The 13,588-nt window shown below is 39.0% G+C and overlaps 1 protein-coding gene and 1 non-coding gene across 3 annotated transcripts in view; one reads left to right on the plus strand and one right to left on the minus strand.

Moving 5' to 3' along the window:
- The window catches only part of IQCM (IQ motif containing M), a 486,330-nt gene that overhangs the window by 134,637 nt on the left and 338,105 nt on the right, over positions 1-13,588 (plus strand). The gene's annotated exons all lie outside the window — the stretch shown is intronic.
- On the minus strand, positions 13,029-13,135 carry LOC139037932 (U6 spliceosomal RNA). Its single transcript, XR_011490870.1, has one exon. It is a non-coding gene; the product is annotated as a U6 spliceosomal RNA (small nuclear RNA).

The following is a 13,588-nucleotide window of genomic DNA, read 5'->3' on the forward strand; positions in this document are numbered from 1 at the left end:
TCTGCTCAGAAATATTGTACTGACATTAATGGTTGGAAAATTAGAGACTATTATGCCAGCTTTTCTCATTCTTTAAAAGATTCAGTTCAGTTAAGTCACTCAGTCGTGTCCAACTATTTGCGACCCCATGAATCGCAGCATGCCAGACCTCCCTGTCCATTACCAACTCCTGGAGTTTACTCAAACCCATGTCCATTGAGTTGGTGATGCCATCCAACCATCTCATCCTCTGTCGTCCCCTTCTCCTCCTGCCCCCAATCCCTCCCAGCATCAGGGTCTTTTCCAATGAGTCAGCTCTTCGCATGAGGTGGCCTAAGTATTGGAGTTTCAGCTTCAGCATCAGTCCTTCCAATGAACACCCAGGACTGATCTCCTTTAGGATGGACTGGTTGGATCTCCTTGCAGTCCAAGGGACTCTCAAGAGTCTTCTCCAACACCACAGTTCAAAAGCATCAATTTTTCAGTGCTCAGCTTTCTTCACAGTCCAACTCTCACATCCATACATGACCACTGGAAAAACCATAGCCTTGACTAGACGGACCTTTGTTGACAAAGTAATGACTCTGCTTTTTAATATGCTGTCTAGGTTGGTCATAACTTTCATTCCAAGGAGTAAGCATCTTTTAATATCATGGCTGCAATCACCATCTGCAGTGATTTTGGAGCCCAAGAAAATAAAGTCTGACACTGTTTCCACTGTTTCCACATCTATTTGTCATGAAGTGATGGGACCAGATGCCATGATCTTAGTTTTCTGAATGTTGAACTTCGAGCCAACTTTTTCACTCTCCTCTTTCACTTTCATCAAGAGGCTTTTTAGTTCCTCTTCACTTTCTGCCCTTATAAGGGTGGTGTCATCTGCATATCTGAGGTTATTGATATTTCTCCCAGCTATCTTGAGTCCAGCTTGTGCTTCTTCCAGCCCAGCGTTTCTCATGCTGTACTCTGCATATAAGTTAAATAAGCAGGGTGACAATATACAGCCTTGACAAACTCCTTTTCCTATTTGGAACCAGTCTGTTGTTTCATGTCCAGTTCTAACTGTTGCTTCCTGACCTGCATACAGATTTCTCAGGAGGCAGGTCAGGTGGTCTGGTATTCCCATCTCTTTCAGAATTTTCCACAGTTTGTTGTGATCCACACAGGCAAAGTCTTTGGCATAGTCAATAAAGCAGACATAGATGTTTTTCTGGAACTCCCTTGCTTTTTCAATGATCCAGAGGATGTTGGCAGTTTGGCATTTGGAAATATACCTCTCATGCTTATATATGAGAAAGGCATTCTTAGTGTGGGAAGTGGTGAGTGTGGGGTTGTGAAATAGGGAGAGGATTCTAGATTGTCTGATTCACTTTATAAGTTGTCTCACATGGTTATTGAAACAGTCTCAGTGCACTTATGGTTGACTGTTAGTCTAATTTTCCTTTTAACAGTAGTCATTTACTCTGGCTATCTCAAGCATATTCTGAATTTTATTTTCTTAACAGGATTACAGTGACTTCTTATTCTGCATAAGGTATTATTCTCTAATTTTATTGATGTCTCAGACCATAATTTGTCTAGCTTTTGCCACATCTTGGCATCTGACAAAAATTTTGATCCCCAAAGGGCAACATGTTCCTAATTTTACATAAAGAATATGCAAATATAATTGACCTCAAGCACTATATATGTCTTTGGAGACCATGGTTAAAGGTGCTGGCCTATGTTTACACCAATACTTGCCTACCTTTTGGGGAGAAGCTGATAGTTATAAAATTTTGCATGAATTTTGTGGCCCATTTCTTCTACCTCCTCACCCACCTGGTTTTAAACCTGCTTCTGGGAAGTGTTACTTTTAACCTTAACATGAATTGCAGTTCATTTATTCTGACAGCTTTTTGTTAATTTCATGTTTGGCACAATTTTAGGACTTTAGGGCTGTAAGAAAGCTAGGGTCAGATTGTACAAGTGCCTACTATAGGTAGCCAAATTAAATAGAAACCTTTTAAATAGTGTAACATCATTGCTTTCTAAGTTGCCTACTTTTCTCCTTCCCATTAAAAAGCTGTGTGTTTTAAATGTTCTGTTGTTGCTGCTGCACATTTAATTGTGTGTGCATTTAAAGAGAGAGTTGCAACTGTGAGGTATAATTAGTTGGGGTGGTTTTGCACTTTTATTGTGGCCTTGTCAAGTTAGAATAGAGGGCATAAGTAGAGAACACAGTCCAGACCATGCTCATATTCTGTCTTGATCAGCTTTCCCTGCAGCCACTGCCCATTCTGTGGAGGTTGGCCCTCTCTCCACATACCCCCTTGTAGGATTTCTGTAGATTCCTGATGGAATATTCGAAGAGCAGCTCCTTCGAACTTTAAGTAGTTCTGGCAACATGTCAGCTTTATTGGTCATTTTTGGTTTTTATGCCCTTGATGAAAAAGTTATTCTCTTATTTTCTAGCAATTAACTGTAATCTTTCAGATTGCCACATTGTAAGCATAAATTCTCTCTTCCCACAAGGAAAAACTTCTTTTAAAGTGTCAGAGGGAAATCATTTCAGACATTAAAAACTTGTTCAGAGCATGCCTGAACATATCACTGCTTGAATTTCCATCTGTATTTGATTATTTCTTTTTCTGCTTTCTTTTCATGCTTACCGATGGCTTTTAGTTTTTGTTTGTAATGAAACAAACCAGATATTTAAGTTTGAGGAAGCATCTTGTGCAGTTGGAAAGGCAAGGGGAGGAAGAGGATAAACCTTGACTTAGTGATTGATTTGTGACAAATGCTCATTCTAGATGCTTCTCTTGTGGGGGAAGCTTCCTCTTTTGTGCATCTTAACATGTTTATCATTATTTATTTTGTATTTATTTAAGTTTTTGGTTGAGTTCTGGACAGATTATTTTAATAAAAAATTCATGCATTATTTGGGTCATCAAATACCAAACTTCCACAGGTGTGTGTGAAGTCAGTCATGCCTAGTAAGAATATACAGGCAGAAGTAGATCATCAAGTGTGTATTTACAGAGATTGATGGTAAAAATTTGTCAATATTTGGATATATTCATCAATATATTGTTCAGTATATGATCAGTCTTAATGCATTTTTATTTGTGGCAGATATAACTTATTCTATCTTTGTTTAAATAGATTCACTTTAACACATTAAACTGAAACATGCCTCAAGATATATATATAGAAATTCACTCAATATTTATACTGGGTTAGATCAGGTGACTGAATGGGGGCTTTTGGACTTGTTATGTTAGAGCATATGGGCAAGTTGCAGGCTAGAAAAGATGTATGGTGTTTTCAGTTTCCTTTTAATTATAGAATCTTATCTACATCAATAAAAGTTTATATTTAACTTCATAAGAACTGTATATGGTGAGCAAAAGAATTGTATGCACTCATGCATCTGTAAAACATAAATTAGATTTTGATAAAAAGTAAATTGATTCTTGATAAAGTTCTAATGTTAGTGGCACAAAAATTCCTGTCTGACTCTAACCATTTTCTATTCTTGCAATATCTTTTTCAGAGATTTCAGCGATATAGGCTGACTTTTTTTCTGGCACCCACATATAGCAAATAACTGTGAAGCATTTCAAACCTCAAAGTGACACTAAAACTGTGAAGTATGAAATGGAAGTGCCAAAGTGTGTGAGACACATTGCGTAGCGCTGCTCAGTAATTCAGTATGTGCGTGCTAGAGGAGACAGCACTACTGCAGGATGCAATGTGACTAACACCACCAAAAATCAATAAAGTAAAAAAATCTCCATTTGCAGATAGTCCCTAATGTGTTCAAGTTGCCACCTTCTGTGTTGAGCAGCCCTGCCCTAGTAATTACTCCCTTCTCACCCCACAAGAATCTTCTGTGAGAAATAAAATCACAAATGAATATCCTCCTCATTATGTCAAGATTCAGTTCAGTTCAGTTCAGTTGCTCAAGTCATATCTGACTCTTTGCGACCCCATGGACTGCAGCACACCAGGCTTCCCTGTCTGTCACCAACTCCTGGAGCTTGCTCAAACTCATGTCCATCGAATTGGTGATGCCATACAACCATCTCATCCTCTCTCATCCCCTTCTCCTCCTGCCTTCAATGTTTCCCAGCACCAGGGTCTTTTCTAATGAGTCAGTTCTTCATATCAGGTAGACAAAGTATTGAAGTTTCAGCTTCAGCATCAGTCCTTCCGATGAATATTCAGGATTAATTTCTTTTAGGATTGACTGGTTTGATCTTGTTGCAGTCCAAGGGGCTCCCAACAGCCTTCCTCCAACATGACAGTTCAAAGGCATCAATTTTCCAGTGCTCAGCTTTCTTCATGGTTCAACTCTCACATCCATGCATGACTACTTGTTAAACCATAGCTTTGACTAGATGGATCTCTGTCAGCAAAGTAATGTCTCTGCTTTTTATTATTCTGCCTATGTGGTCATAGTTTTTCTTCCAAGGAGCAAGCGCCTTTTAATTTCATGGCTGCAGTCACCATCTGCAGTGATTTTGCACCCCACCCCAAATAAAGTCTCTCACTGTTTCCATTGTTTCCCCATCTATTTTCCAAGAAGTGATAGGACTGGATGCCATGATCTTAGTTTTTTGAATGCTGAGTTTTTAGGCAGCTTTTTCACTCTCTTCTTTCACCTTCATCAAGAGGCTCTTTAGTTCCTCTTTACTTTCTGCCATAAGGGTGATGTCATTTGCATATCTGAGGTTATTGATATTTCTCCCAGAAACCTTGATTCCAGTTTGTGCTTCATCCAGCCCGGCATTTTGCATGATGTACTCTGTATACAAGTTAAATAAGCAGTGTACAGCCTTGACGTACACCTTTTCCAATTTGGAACTGGTCCATTGTTCCGTGTCCAGTTCTAACTGTTGCTTCTTGACCTGCATACAGATTTCTCAGGAGGCAGGTAAAGTGGTCTGGTATTCCCATCTCTTTAAGACTATTCCAGTGTGTAGTGATCCACAGAGTCAAAGGCTTTAGTGTAGTCCGTGAAGCAGAAGTAGATGTTTTTCTGGAATTCTCTTCTTTTTCTATGATCCAACAGATGTTGGGAATTTGATATCTGATTACTGTGCCTTTTCTAAATCCAACTTAAATATCTGTAAGTTCTTGGTTCACATACTTTTGAAGCCTCGCTTGGAGAATTTTGAGTATTACTTTGCTAGTGTGTGAGATGAGTGCAATTTTGAAGTTTGAACATTCTTTGGCATTGTCTTTCTTTGGGATTGGAAGGTTAGTAAATAGTTATGATAAAAGCTTTAAGCTTCTCTGGGGGTGCTTGTATTTTTTCCATCTGACACATGAATATCATTAGTTTTATGTTGGTTGGTCTTTACGCTTGTGACCCCTCCTAATGGTTATCCTTTTCCCAAGTTTCTTCAGACAGTTTTTTAGCCAGGGTCGAAGGAGTTTACTGAGTTCTCAAAATCTGATTCAGGTCCTTTGTTTAGTGTGTCCTTATGAAAGTGGAGAGTAAAAAAGTTGGCTTGAAGCTCAGCATTCAGAAAACTAAGATCATGGCATCTGGTCCCATCACTTCATGACAGATAGATGGGGAAACAGAGGAAACAGTGTCAGACTTTATTTTTCTGGGCTCCAAAATCACTGCAGATGGTGATTGCAGCCATGAAATTAAAAGATGCTTACTCCTTGGAAGGAAAGTTATGACTAACCTAGACTGCATATTAAGAAGCAGAAACATTCCTTTGTCAACAAAGGTCCATCTAGTCAAGGCTATAGTCTTTCCAGTGGTCATGTATGGATGTGAGAGTTGGACTATAAAGAAAGCTAAGCACAGAAGAATCGATGCTTTTGAACTGTGGTGTTGGAGAAGACTCTTGATAGTCCCTTGGACTGCAAGGAGATCCAGCCAGTCCATCGTAAAGGAGATCAGTCCTGGGTGTTCATTGGAATGACCGATGCTGAAGCTGAAACTCCAATACTTAGGCCACCTGATGTGAAGAGCTGACTCATTTGAGAAGACCCTGATGCTGGGAGGGATTGGGGGCAGGAGGAGAAGGGGATGACAGAGGATGAGATGGTTGGATGGCATCACCGACTCAATGGACATGGGTTTGAGTAAACTCCTGGAGTTGGTGATGGACAGGGAAGCCTGGTGTGCTGCTCTTCATGGGGTCATAAAGAGTCAGACATGACTGAATGACTGAACTGATCTGATGCTTGACTTGCTTCTTGTGGTTTATTGGTATGTCTCACCTTGGGGAGGCGTGTTCAAAGGTTTTTGGGGTTGTTATCACATCTCCTAGATTTCCTAGATCAGACTCAATGGGAAGGAAAGAGAAGTTTCTAGGAGTGTGTCTGTCCTGTTTATATTAAGTTTTATCTATCTATCTGTCTGTCTGTCTATTTCCCATATATTTATCCATTCACATCTGTAATCCCTATAAGGTTTCTGGATTGGAGCGAGACCTTTAATATTCAGAGAGCATCTTACCTCTATTTCCTCATTCACTCATGTAGACGGGAAGAAGTGCCACAGAAGAGGAATTCTGCTGCTGCTGCTGCTGCTGCTGCTGCTAAGTTGCTTCAGTTGTGTCCGACTTTGTGTGACCCCATAGACGGCAGCCCACCAGGATCCCCTGTCCTTGGGATTCTCCAGGCAAGAGTACTGGAGCGGGTTGCCATTTCCTTCTCCGAGGAATTCTGAGATTAGGAATTAGCACTTATGTAGGATATTTGGCAGACTTCCCTGGTGCATCAGCTGCTATAGAACCCACTTGGCAAAGTAGGAGATGCAAGAGACTGTGGGTTTGATCCCTGAGTTGGGAAGATCTTCTGGAGAAGGAAATGGCAACCACTCGAGTATTCTTACCTGGAAAACTCCATGGACAGAGGAGCCTGGTGGGCTACAGTCCATGGGGTCATAAAGAGTTGGACACGACAGTGTACACACACGCACACGTACACACACACACACACACACAGTATTTGGCACTTTTCCCTCTCCTCCTCTGTAGAGAGAAAGAAGGAGAAGGGAAAAGGAGGGAATAGTGTTTTATGTGTGTGTGTGCGAGCTCAGCCACTCAGTCGTGTAACTGACTCTTTGTAACCCCTTGGACTGTAGCCTGCCAGGCTCCTCTTTCCTTGGAAATCTCCAGGCAAGAATACTGGAGTGGATTGCCATTCCCTTCTCTAGAAGTTCTTTATAAATGTAAGCACATCTATTCTGGAAAGAGGAGAAGTGAAGTTCCCCAAGCCTGTTGTTACTCTTTGGAACATAAGTAAATGACTTACATTTACTTACAAGTCATCTCAGCAGAGGCAACTCTGAATCTCTCCTTGGTCTTTGACTTCCATAGCTTGTTTGCTCTTAGAACCTCCTTTAACTCAGGTGCCAGGATGGGCTGCTCATAAAGCCCTGACAGTGCAAAAAGGTGAAAATATTAATGGAGGATTGTTTCTTGACACTTGTATTAACTTTGTGTAAGAGAAAGATGAAGGGATAACCTGACTAGGGCTATATACCGGTGTCTTTCCATCAAGCTGTTTTGTGAGAGTCATTGTATTATAACCGTATCTTTGTATTTTTGTTGTTTGTTTTTTAGTTTTTTGGTTTGTTTGTTGGATAGGGTGAACCAAGCTGATCAATATAAACTCATTTCTTCTGGGCAGTTTTGTTAAGCCCCTGGCCATGATATTTACTTAGTAGAGATTCAGCTGTTTCACTAAGGTATAACTGGTATTATTTTCTGTGCAGGGGAATAGTGTATGCTACTTGCCAAAGACTTGATGAGTACTGTTGTATTTTTTACCAGAGAGAGAGAAATGAATGCTTGATGGAGATGTCTTAGGCATAGGAGTAATTATTCAGTATAATGTGACTTTGCATTTTATTTTCCATATGTTGTGATATTACTGCAAGTTTATATGCTTGGTATAATATTTGGTAGTGCTTTATCTTATGGTACTTATAACATGTTGTGTGTCTGCTCCATCTCCTATATAGACTGTAATCAATGCCATGTTCTTATAATTCTCACCATTGTAAACATTACCTTAACTAATTTTACTGAGCACTACGTACCAGCTGTGCTAAGTACTTTGCATGTATCATTCACCCAATCTTCACAGCGATCTATGATCATTATACACATTTTTGTGGCCAGTTGCTAAGTCGTGTCTGACTTTTTGTGACTCCATGAACTGTAGCACACCAGGCTTCCCTGTCCTTCACTATCTCCCTGAATTTGCTCAAACTTATGTCCATTGAGTCAGTGATGCCATCCAACCATCTCATCCTCTGTTGCCCACTTCTCCTCTTGCCTTCAGTCTTTCCCATCATCAGGGTTTTTTCCAATGAGTCATCTCTTCGCATCAGTTGGGCAAAGTATTGGAGCTTAAGCTTTACCACAAGCCCTTCCAATGAATATTCAGGGTTGATTTCTTTTAGGATTGACTGGTTTGATATCCTTACTGTCCAAGGGATTCTCAGGAGTCTTCTCCAGAGCCCCAGTTTGAAAACATCAATCAATTCTTCAGCACTCATCCTTATTTATGCTCTAATTCTCACATCCATACATGACTACTGGAAAAATCATAGCTTTGACCACACAGACCTTTATTGGCAAAGTGATGTCTCTGCTTTTAAATATATTGTCTAGACTTGTATCAACTATTCTTCCAAGGAGCAAATGTCTTTTAATTTCATGACTGCAGTCACCATCTGCAGTGATTTTGGAGCCCAAGAAAATAAAATCTGACACTGTTTCCACGTTTTCCTCATTTATTTGCCATGATGTGATAGGACCAGATGCCATGATCTGTTTTTTAAATGTTGAGTTTTCAGTTTTTTCACTCTTGTCTTTCATCTTCATCAAGATGCTCTTTAGTTCCTCTTTGCTTTCTGCCATTAAAATGGTATCATCTGCATATCTGAGGTTGTTGATCTTTCTCCCAGCAATCTTGATTCCAGTTTGTGATTCATCCAGCCAAGCATTTCTCATAATGTATTCTACCTATAAGTTAAAAAAGCAGGGCAACAATATACAGCCTTAACATACTCCTTTCTCAGTTTTGAGCCAGTCTGTTGTTCCATATCCAGTTCTAACTGTTGCTTCTTGTCCTGCCTACAGGTTTCTCAGGAGGCAGATAATGTGGGCTGGTATTCCCATCTCATTAAGACTATTCCACAGTTTGTTGTGATCCACACAGTCAAAGACTTTAGCATAGTCAGTGAAACAGAAATAGATGTTTTTCTGGAATTCCCTTCCTTTTTTATGATCCAGCGGATGTTGGGGATTTGATCTCTGGTTTCTCTGCTTTTCTAAATCCAGCTTGTACCTTTGGAAGTTCTCAGTTCACATACTGCTGAAGTCTAGCTTGAAAGATTTTGAACATAATCTTGCTGGCATATTAAATGAGTGCAATTGTGTGGTACTTTAAACATTATTTGGCATTGCTTTTCTTTGGGATTGGAATGAAAACTGGCCTTTCCCAGTCCTGTGGCCACAACTGAGTTTTACAAATTTGCTGGCATATTGAGTGCAGCACTTTAACAGCATCATCTTATAGGATTTGAAATAGCTCAGCTGACATTCCATCACCTACACTAGTTTTGTTCATAGTAATGCTTCCTAAGGCCCACTTGACTTCACTCTCCAGGATGTCTGGCTCTAAGCGAGTGACAATACCATCGTGGTTTCTTGGGTCATTAAGAACTGTTTTGTACAGTTCTTCTGTGTATTCTTGCCACCTATCCTTAATCTCTTCTACTTCTGTTAGATCCTTGCCATTTTTTTCCTTTATTGTGCCCATCTTAGCATGAAATGCTCCTTTACTATCTCCTGTTTTCTTAAAGAGATCATCATACACATTTTTACAAATGAAGAAGCTGAACTCAGTGACATAATGTAATTTGCTGAGGGTCATACTGATAATAAAATTCAAATCTATATCCCCTTGAGCTTCTCTGCTTTCTTAATCACATCTCTGTGTTATCTCTCATAAATAATACAATATAGCCACCTAGAGGGTGAAATATAAAATAAATAAATATATCAGTTAATTTAATAATTCATACCAGTAGATATTGAATTGATTATACTTGAGTAAAATGTCTTAAAAGTTATTATAATTGTATAATTTTTGTTCCTTTCCTTACTATTGCATTTTTATATTCCTGAAAACATTTAACTATTCATTATTTTTTAAAAAATTAAAAAATATTTTTAAATACATTTCACACTATTGTATACATGGAGGTCTTGTAGTAGAGTTAAATTTTGCTGACAACACACAGATTAATTTCCAGTACTCTTCCACTGACATTGTAGGGAATTCCATATTTTTGTGCATTTAACTCAACTCTGCTCTTTATTCCTGGCTGACTTCTGTTTGTTCATTCAGCGTTTATTGAGTACCTTATGTATGCTTGGCTAGGCACTGAGGTATATATTAAATAATGAATGAAAGTGAGATTAATTAATTAATTTGTGAGATTAATAAATATAACTGTGAGATTAATAGGATATAAACTGTTGGAAAATGCAAGTGACATTTTCCTGTCTTCTTATAACCTCTGTTATAAGACCTCATGGCTGATAGGGGGTAGTTAATAGCAATTTATTAAGTGATGGTATTATACTGGACAATGATAGCTACATGAGGGTGGCATAGAAAAATATAAGTGAAATCTGAAGTATTCAGAACACTTGCCTAGCACAAATGTCTTTATTCCACTTTCTGACATTAAATCTGAAATTTATACATGTGTACCTAGTAAACACATTAATTACTTCATTTGTTCAATTGATATGTATTGGACTGCTGATTTATAATGCTATGTGTGAGTTATGAAGGGAATAAAAATGTTCTGTTTTTAAATAGCTCATAACATATCAGATCAAAAATTCATTAATTCATTCAGTATTTACTCGGCATCTGTTGTATGCCAATTACTCTTGTAGACACTGATGATATAATTGTGAAAATAGACGTTATATTCTTCTGGGAGAAACTAGGCAAAAAGCAAAGAAATAGACAAGATAATCACAAAATGTGAAGATAACAATGAAGAAAACAGAATGATATAATAGACTGGGGACTTTAGATTTCCTAAAGGAAATCAACCCTGAATATTCATTGCGTGTATGATGCTGAAGCTGAAGTCCAATACTTTGGTCACCTGATGAGAAGATCCAACTCATTGAAAAAGACCTTGATGCTGGGAAAAATTGAAGGCAGAAGGAGAAGGGGATAGCTGTGGATGAGATGGTTAGACAGCATTGCTGACTCAGTAGACATGAATATGAGCAAACTCCAGGAGATAATGGAGGACAGAGGAAACTGGCGTGCTACAGTCCATGAAGTTACAGAGAGTTGGGCATGACTTAGCGACTGGGCAGCAGCAACAACAATACTTGAGATGTAACTGTCATGAAGGGTTCTCTGAGGAGCTGATATTTGGTCTGAGATCTGAAGGAAAGTGGTATACTGTCACACTGGTTCTCTGGGAAAAAAGCCTGCCATAACACATCCTAACTTTCATGGTGTAAATATTTCTGCTGTGGGTGATTTCAGCCTACCAAGGGTTTAAAATCTAGATCGCAAAACTTTAAGAAATTTAAGAATTAACTTTTTTAAAAATTTCATTTATTTTTATTAGTTGGAGGCTAATTACTTTACAATATTGTAGTGGTTTTTGACATACATTGACATGAATCAGCCATGGATTTACATGTGTTCCCCATCCCAATCCCCCCCTCCCGCCTCCTTCCCCATCCCATCTCTCTGGGTCTTCCCAGTGCACCAGCCCTGAGCAGTTGTCTCATGTATCCAACCTGGGCTTGTGATCTGTTTCACCTTTGATAGTATACTTGCTTCAGTGCTATTCTCTCAGAACATCCCACCCTCGCCTTCTCCCACAGAGTCCAAAAGTCTGTTCTGTACATCTGTGTCTCTTTTTCTGTTTTGCATATAGGGTTATCAATACCATCTTTCTAAATTCCATATATATGCATTAGTATACTGTATTTGTCTTTATCTTTCTTGCTTACTTCACTCTGTATAATGGGCTCCAGTTTTATCCATCTCATTAGAACTGATTCAAATGAATTCTTTTTAATGGCTGAGTAATATTCCATGGTGTATATGTACCACAACTTCCTTATCCATTCATCTGCTGATGGGCATCTAGGTTGCTTCCATGTCCTGGCTATTATAAACAGTGCTGTGATGAACATTGGGGTGCACATGTCTCTTTCAGATCTGGTTTCCTCGGTGTGTATGCCCAGGAGTGGGATTGCTGGGTCATATGGCAGTTCTATTTCCAGCTTTTTAAGAAATCTCCACACTGTTCTCCATAGCGGTTGTAGTAGTTTGCATTCTCACCAACAGTGTAAGAGGGTTCCCTTTTCTCCACACCCTCTCCAGCATTTATTGCTTGTAGACTTTTGGATAGCAGCCATCCTGACTGGAGTGTAATGGTAGCTCATTGTGGTTTTGATTTGCATTTCTCTGATAATGAGTGATGTTGAGCATCTTTTCATATGTTTGTTCGCCATCTGTATGTATTGTTTGGAGAAATGTCTGTTTAGTTCTTTGGCCCATTTTTTGATTGGGTCATTTGTTTTTCTGGAATTGAGCTGCAGGTGTTGCTTGTATATTTTTGAGATTAATCCTTTGTCTGTTGCTTCGTTTGATATTATATTCTCCCAATCTGAGGGCTGTCTTTTCACCTTGCTTATAGTTTCCTTTGTTGTGCAAAAGCTTTAAGTTTCATTAGGTCCCATTTGTTTATTTTTGCTTTTATTTCAAATATTCTGGGATGTGGATCATAGAGGATCCTGCTGTGATTTATGTCAGAGAGTGTTTTGCCTATGTTCTCCTCTAGAAGTTTTATAGTTTCTGGTCTTACATTTAGATCTTTAATCCATTTTGAGTTTATTTTTGTGTATGGTGTTAGAAGGTGTTCTAGTTTCATTCTTTTACAAGTGGTTGATCAGTTTTCCCAGCACCACTTGTTAAAGAGGTTGTCTTTTTTCCATTGTATATCCTTGCCTCCTTTGTCGAAGATAAGGAAAAATATGGAACGCTTCACGAACTTGTGTGTCATCCTTGCGCAGGGGCCATGCTAATCTTCTCTGTATCGTTCCAATTTTAGTATATGTGCTGCCAAAGTGAGCACAAGAATTGACTTTGAAAGCTGATCCAACTCAGCTGCTGCACGTGACTGGCAGCAATATAAAGGGAAACCCAGTGAGAAGGCCGAGAAGGGGCAGGAATCAGCTTATTCAAGGTCCTAAAAGGATACCAATGTGGTTGCAATGTAGTGGCAGAAAAAATAAGGCAGTGATATGAAACCACGTGAAAGAGATGTGTAAGAATCAGATGATGTACGGCCTTATAGGTAATGTCAAGGAACTGACTTTTTTTTTAGAGTGATATAAAAATCACTGAACGTTTTTAACGCAGATGTTATTATCAGACTCTAAAAAGATATGTTGACTGTATGTGTAGACTAAACAGAAGCTAGAGCTAAAACAGGAGACTGATTAGAAAGCTATTTTTCAGTTCAAGCAGATGATGATGTTGGCTTAGATTGAGTTATTGTTCAAGACACATCCACTCTTCGTCCCCC

This window comes from Odocoileus virginianus, chromosome 12 (genome assembly GCF_023699985.2).
Source record: "Odocoileus virginianus isolate 20LAN1187 ecotype Illinois chromosome 12, Ovbor_1.2, whole genome shotgun sequence".
Classification (NCBI taxonomy): Eukaryota; Metazoa; Chordata; class Mammalia; order Artiodactyla; family Cervidae; genus Odocoileus; species Odocoileus virginianus.